This window comes from Blastomyces dermatitidis (assembly GCF_000003525.1).
Source record: "Blastomyces dermatitidis ER-3 genomic scaffold supercont1.6, whole genome shotgun sequence".
In the NCBI taxonomy this organism is placed as follows: Eukaryota; Fungi; Ascomycota; class Eurotiomycetes; order Onygenales; family Ajellomycetaceae; genus Blastomyces; species Blastomyces dermatitidis.
In genome coordinates, this window is record NW_025544779.1 from 5,462,820 (window position 1) to 5,470,164 (window position 7,345).

Below are 7,345 nucleotides of genomic sequence, written 5' to 3' on the forward strand. Positions count from 1 at the left end.
ATTCATACAACAGGTAGAATGGTGAACACTTGAAGACTGCATACTGTTGAATCTGTGTGGTTAATAGCACCTGCCCGAGATATTCATTCTATAGTCTTGTAGGCTTACTCACTAGATATTTTGTCAGCATGTTGTTCAAGATTTCATTCAAGCATTTCATCTTTTCATTTGTCTGTGAATGATATGACATTGTTCTACAATGTCTTGTCTGTAACTGGCTCATGAAATGCCTCATCACTTCTTCTATAAGGTTCACACTATTATCAGTTAGAATCTCGCGTGGCATTTCATAGTTGACATAGATCTCATCATGTAGAAACTTCATCATCATCTTCTCTGTTGTCTCTGAAACTGCTTTTGCAACTGGTCAGCCAGTAGTGTAATCAATAGCAGTGATTATTCATTAATTTTCATTTGATGTTCACAGTAATATGTCTATGAGGTTCATCTCTCATTATTTAAACAGTTGTATTGTACACTTCATCTGATGTTGTACTTCTTCATGTTCTAATCCTTTCTTAGATTCTTTCATGACCTGATAATTCAGACACTTGTGAGTGTACATCTGAATGTTCTCAGCTATACTTGACCAGTACACTCTTGATTCAAGTACACTCATGAGTTCAGAGCTTTCTAAGTGACTGAATTCTTTGTGCATGTGAGTCATCAAGTTGTGTCAAAATGAAGATTCTAGATAGAAAGCTTCTGCATATTCTAGATTACAGTAAAGCACAATGTTGTTTTTCAATTTTCTCAGCTTGAAGTTCAGAAGCATCTCTTCTACTATTTTCATGAGATGCTTGTCATTCAACACCTTGTCATTCTTTAAGCAAGAGATCATGATGTTCACTCATTCTGATTCCTTGCATTTTCTCAGTGCATTTAACATGAATGTCTCTTGTGCCTGGTTCACAGAACTCTCACTCATGAAATTGAGTCTGTGACTGATTGTGTCCAGCATCACTGCATCTGATCCCTTTCAGTATTTAATATGAAGATTGTATGCTTAAAACTCTGAGATTCAACATACTAAATGTTTGAAAGGTTTTGTTATTGATTGTAGATAGATGAGGCTTTTGTGATCTGTGATCACTGTTGTTGTATGCTCATTGTTGATATATCTATTCCACAACACCAGCATGTGCTTGATCACTAGCAATTTCTTTTCATGCACTGAATAATTGAGCTCGGCGCCTGATAGTTTTCTACCATCATATGCCATCAGGTGCAGCTTGTCATTCTTGCTCATCTGTAGAAGAGCATCTCTGATAACTCATTCAGATGCATCTGTCTCAATGTAGAAAGGTTTATCATGATCTGATTGAATAAGCACTGAGAATGTTATTACACATTCTCTCAGTGTGAGAAAAGCCTCTTCACATACAGCATTTCAGATAATTGAATGAAACTTCTTCTTTCACAGATTTGTATTCATTTCTCTTAAGAGATCTGAGAGTGATGCAGATATTCATGCAAAATCCTTGATGAACCTGTAATAGTATGAGATCAACTCAAGAAACTGTCATACATGATGTACATTTCTCAGTCATAGTCAATTTGCTATGACATTCAATTTCTTCAGAATAAGATATATACAGTCATCACTCACTACATGTTCTATGAACTTCAACTCTTTCATTTCAAACACACACTTGATTGATTTAATATAGAGCTTATACTCTGTCAGAGTTGTAAGCACTTCATCAAGATGCTTCAGATGTTCATTATATGAGTTTGAAAAGACTAGAATGTCATTGAGATATACAAGATATGAGATTTCATTCTGTTTATGAAGAATCATATTCATCATTGTTTGAAAGATGATAGATGCATTTGTCAGACTGAATAACATTGTCAGGAATTTGAACTTTTCTTATTATGTATTAAATGCAGTTCACAGAACTGACAGTTCATCTACACAGATCTGCCAGTATTCTGAGAGAAGATTGATCTTTGATAGATATTGAGTGTTTTCAACTGTATTCAACTATTGTTGAATTCATGATAGTGAATATTCATTCTTGATTGTAAGCTTATTGAGTGCTTAGTAATCAATACACATCTGTCACTTCTCACCCACCTTTTTCATGAATAGGACTGAAAAGCCTCACACACTTGATGAGAGTCATATGAGACTATGTTCTAGAAGGTCAGTGATCTGATGCTTCTGTTCTTCAAGATATGTTTGTGACAGGGGGTATGTGTTCTGATTGACTGATTTTGTGTTCTCTGTGTCAATCTCATGTACAAATTCTCATTCTGGTGGCAATTCTGATGAAAGGTCTGTTCAGAAGACCTTCTCATGCTTCTTCAGAAGCTTCTTCATACACTTGTTCTTCTGCATATTCTTTATCTTGGTTTCCTCCACTTCTGGGTTCTGTATGATATACAGAATGCTTTCAGATGAGATCTTGTGAATTGTTCTCTTTACTTATTAATGTGTAAGCAGATTTAATCCTTCTATATCAGAGATGTGAAATGTCCTTCTCATATCAGTTGATAGAATTGTATGAACCATTTTCTTTCTATCAGTCAACTGCATATGACATGTACATCATTGAATCTGCAGATTGAACCTTTGAAATCAATTGAGTTTAAGAATAAGATTGTATTCTATGTTCTGCAGCTCTCACACTCAAATATAGCAAGATCATTCTTTGAAGTGTAAGGAAACTCTTACTTTTGCAGGTGATATTAAATATCAGTTATCAGATAATCTTATGTGTTGAGAATTCTTCACTCAGTGAACCTCTTTCAATCTTCAGATTATATAATTATCAATATATTGTATTGAAGCTTCTGTATCTGCTAACACTTTTGCAGCCATCTCTTGATTCTTATTCAAGTGTCTCTTATACATTAACATTTCAGGCCTCAAGGTATTGAGGTAAGTGTTCACTTCATTCTCACTCACACCTCAGTCAGAAGCCTGCTTCTTCTTTGCATTTGCAGAATTCAGAGAATCATCTAACACAGGCATCTCTTTCACTTTGAAGGCTTTTTATAGAATATCAGTGAGTGTCTCTGAGCTCACTGATTCTGCTAGTTTTTTGACTGTGCATGCTGAGTGCAATCTTTTACATCATGATTTTGATGTCTGCAGTTGAAACAAGCTCAATACTCATAATATTAAGATTTTCACTCAGAGGATTTCTTTTTCAGAGAATTCAGTGCTTTAGCAATGGCATTCAGATCTAGATTCATTGTGTTCAGATATGTGACTTGTGTCATAGAAGTCTGATTATCTGTTCTTCACTGAGACATACTTGATTGCAGTATTTTCTGTTGCAATTGACTCACTTGTTCTCATATAATAAGAATGTTGTATGCTTTCTTCACTGTGCCTGACTGTGAGATTAAGCATTTTCATTCTACTCTCAACTCAGGTGTAAGATCATGAATGAAGATCTGTAAACAGAAAGGTGTTAGAAGCTCTTCATTTAACATGAGATAGTGTAAGCTGAAGTGTGTGAAGTATAATGTAAGATTACTCACTTATCTACACTCAGTGAAGCATTTATAACACTTATCTCACATGTTCACTTTCTCAAAGTTATACAAGATTCACTTGAAAAACTCATTTCATGTTTGTGAGAATAAATATCACTTCAGATCTGTGAGATTCATCTTTTCATCAGTCATTCATAATAACTTCACTTTTTCACATAGAAATGTGGCAGATCTTAAGACTTGTTGGAATTTCATTGACTGTCTGTCTGTGAGTTTATATTCAATCTGATAATATGATTGCATCTGACTTAGCCAGCTGATTACAGTATCATTTTTTCAGTCATTATTGAAGCTTAATGACTTCAGCAGATCTCTCAGCTTGATATATTTCATACTTGAATTCTCATCCTGCACAGTGGTCTCTGATGATGTGTATACTTCTGAAGAGATTGTGAATGATTATGATGAGATCTTCAGATTCAGTGTAGTTATCTATCTGTGTAAATATTCAATCTTCTGCTACAGGCCTAAGATCTGATTTTCTCTATTCTTATTGATGATGGCAATTGCGTCGGCAAAGCTCTTCATAGTGAATGCTTGATCCACAGTGAATGTCAATTGTTGTTTGACCTTCATCTCAGCCTGCCACTGTGTACACAAGGTCTCAATCTTGTTTAGAATTCTTATACATGTACAGAGCTTCAATTCTGATTCAGTGATCTCAGTCACTTTTCTTACTGCTTCAAGTAAACCCTCTGAGAGGTTCTGCATACCTTTCAGTTCAGGTAGCAGAGAAGGGTGTTGTTCATATCAGCTAGAAGAGGTATTCATTTCAGTGGTTTCTCATTGATTGTACGATGTCTATTATTATCGCTGTATCATTATATCACTATATCACTGTATCATTATATCACTATATCATTATATCACTATATCATTATATCACTATATCACTCTGTTATCATTGTATGACTCCGGTGATGGCCACCCCCTCTTTTATCCTTCTTTTGAGTAGGGAGCGGACTTCTTTGAATCTGGTTCACCGCTCCCATCCTCTTTCTCACACCTCATCTGTTCATGTCTCATACATGGCATTCATCTGGGTGTGGAGTTTTCCCTCAACAAGTGAAGCAGTATTAATTGAATACTCTTTCACTCACTGCTCTTCATACACTATCTTTTGAGATGTTCTAGAACCACACTGACATGATAACTATGAATTGCTTCATAGATGAAATTATCACACTCTGAAGGAGCCTGCACTCCTCACCAGTTTTTAGACATGCTATCAGATGTGATTCAAAGGTTGCTTAAGCCAGTGTACAATTACAGGCGTACACTGGCTTCTTATATATTGAATCTTGTACACTAATTTAATTAGCGGCCGCTATGGCCCCTTTACACTCATACGCGTACACTAGTAGTTCGGAAGCGGCCGCGGTATTATCCGACGGTCGTACGTTCTTCCGAACCACAATTGTTCACAATCTCTTCAGAAGTGTATACATTATCAGAGATTACTGCACAGAATGAGAATCTGAGTATGAAATATATCAAGTCAGAAGATCTGTCAGAGTTATTAAGCTTTAATAATAACTGGAAAAATGATGCTGCAATCAGCTGACTAAGTCAGATACAATTATATTATCAGATTGAATGTGAACTCACAGACAGACAGTTAATAGAATTTTAACAAGTCTTAAGATCTGTCATGTTTCTACATAGAAAAGCAAAGTCATTATAAATAACTAATAAAAAGATGAATCTCACAGATCTGAAGTGATATTCATTCTCATGAATATGAAATGAGTTTTTCAACTGAATCTTACACAACTTTAAGAAAGTGAATATATAAGATAAGTATTATAAATACTTCACTGAGTATAGATAAGTGAGTAATCTTACATCATACTTTACACACTTTAGTTTATACTATCTTATATTAAATAAAGAGCTTTCAACATCTTTCTGTTTATAGATCTTCATTCATAATCTTATATCTAAGTTGAGAGTGAAATGAAAATGCTTAATCTCACAGTCAGACACAGTGAAGAAAGCATATAATATTTGTATTATATAGAAACAAGTGAGTCAATTATAATAGAAAATACTGCAATTGAGTATATCTTAACAGAGAATGAGTAATCAGACTTCTATAACATAAGTCACACACTCAGATACAATGAATCTAGATCTGAATGTCATCACTAAAGTACTGAATTTCCTGAAAAAGGAATTCTCTGAGTGAAAATCTTGATATTATGAGTATTGAGCTTGCTTCAACTGTGAATGCTAAAATCATGATGTAAAAGATTACATTCAGTATACACAGTTAAGAGAAGTAAGAGAGTCAAAAAACTAGCAGAATTAGTGAGCTTAAAGACACTCACTGATATTCTATGAAAAGTCTTCAAAGTGAAAGAGATGCTCATATTAAATGACTCTCTGAATTCTGTAAACATCAAGAGAAAGCAGGCTTCTGACTGAGATATAAGTGAGAATGAAGTAGATACTCATCTGAATGCCTTGAGATCTGAAATATTAATATATAGAGAGCACTTGAGTAAGAATTGAGAGATAGCTGTAAAAGTGTTAACAGACATAGAAGCTTCTATATAATATATTAATGATTATATAATCTGAAGATTGAAAGAGGTCTGCTGAGTAAACAATTTCTGATATATAAGATTATCTAATAACTAATATTTAATATCATCTATAAAAGTAAGAGTTCTCTTGCACTTCAGAGAATGATCTTGCTATATTTAAGCATGAGAGCTGTAGAACATGAAATATAATCTTATTCTCAGACTCAATTGATTTCAAAGATTCAATCTACAGATTCAATGATGTACATATTATATGTAATTAACTGATAGAAAGAAAATGATTCATACAATTCTATTAACTGATATGAGAAGAACATTTCATGTCTCTGATATAGAAGAATTAAATCTGCTTACACACTAATAAGTAAAGAGAATAATTTACAAGATCTCATCTGAAAGCATTCTGTATGTTATACAGAATTCAGAAGTGAAGAAAATCAAGATAAAAGATATACAGAAGAATAAGTGTATGAAGAAGCTTCTGAAGAAGTATGAGAAGATCTTCTGAACAGATCTTTCACTGAAATTGCTGCTGAAATGAGGATTTGTACATGAGATTGACACAGAGAATGCAAAACCAGTCAATCAGAATGTGTACCTTCTGTCTCAAACACATCTTGAAGAACAGAAGTGTCAGATCACAGATCTTCTAGAATGTGATCTTATATAATTCTTATCAAGCACATGAGACTTTTCAGTTCTATTTATGAAAAAGACAGATGAGAAGTGATAGATATGTATCAATTACTGAGCACTTAACAAGCTTATAATCAAGAATAAATATTCACTATTACAGATTCAATAACAGTTGAATACAGTTGAAAACATCTGATATCTATCAAAGATTAATCTTCTCTCAGAATACTGACAGATTCATGTAGATGAACTATCAGTTCTGTGAACTGTATTTAATACATAATGAAGAAAGTTTAAATTTCTGATAATATCATTCAGTCTGATAAATATGTCTGTCATCTTTTAAATAATGATGAATATGATTCTTTATAAACAGAATAGAACCTCATATCTCATATATCTCAATAACATTCTAGTCTTTTCAAACTTTTATAATAAATATCTGAAGCATCTCAATGAAGTGCTTACAACTCTGATAGAGTATAAGCTCTATATCAAATCAATCAAGTATGTGTTTAAAATGAAAGAGTTAAAGTTTGTAGAATATGTAGTGAGTGATGACTGTATACATCTCATCTCAGAGAAATTGAATGTCATAGTGAATTGACTGCAGCTGAGAAATGTACATTATATACAACAGTTTCTTGAGT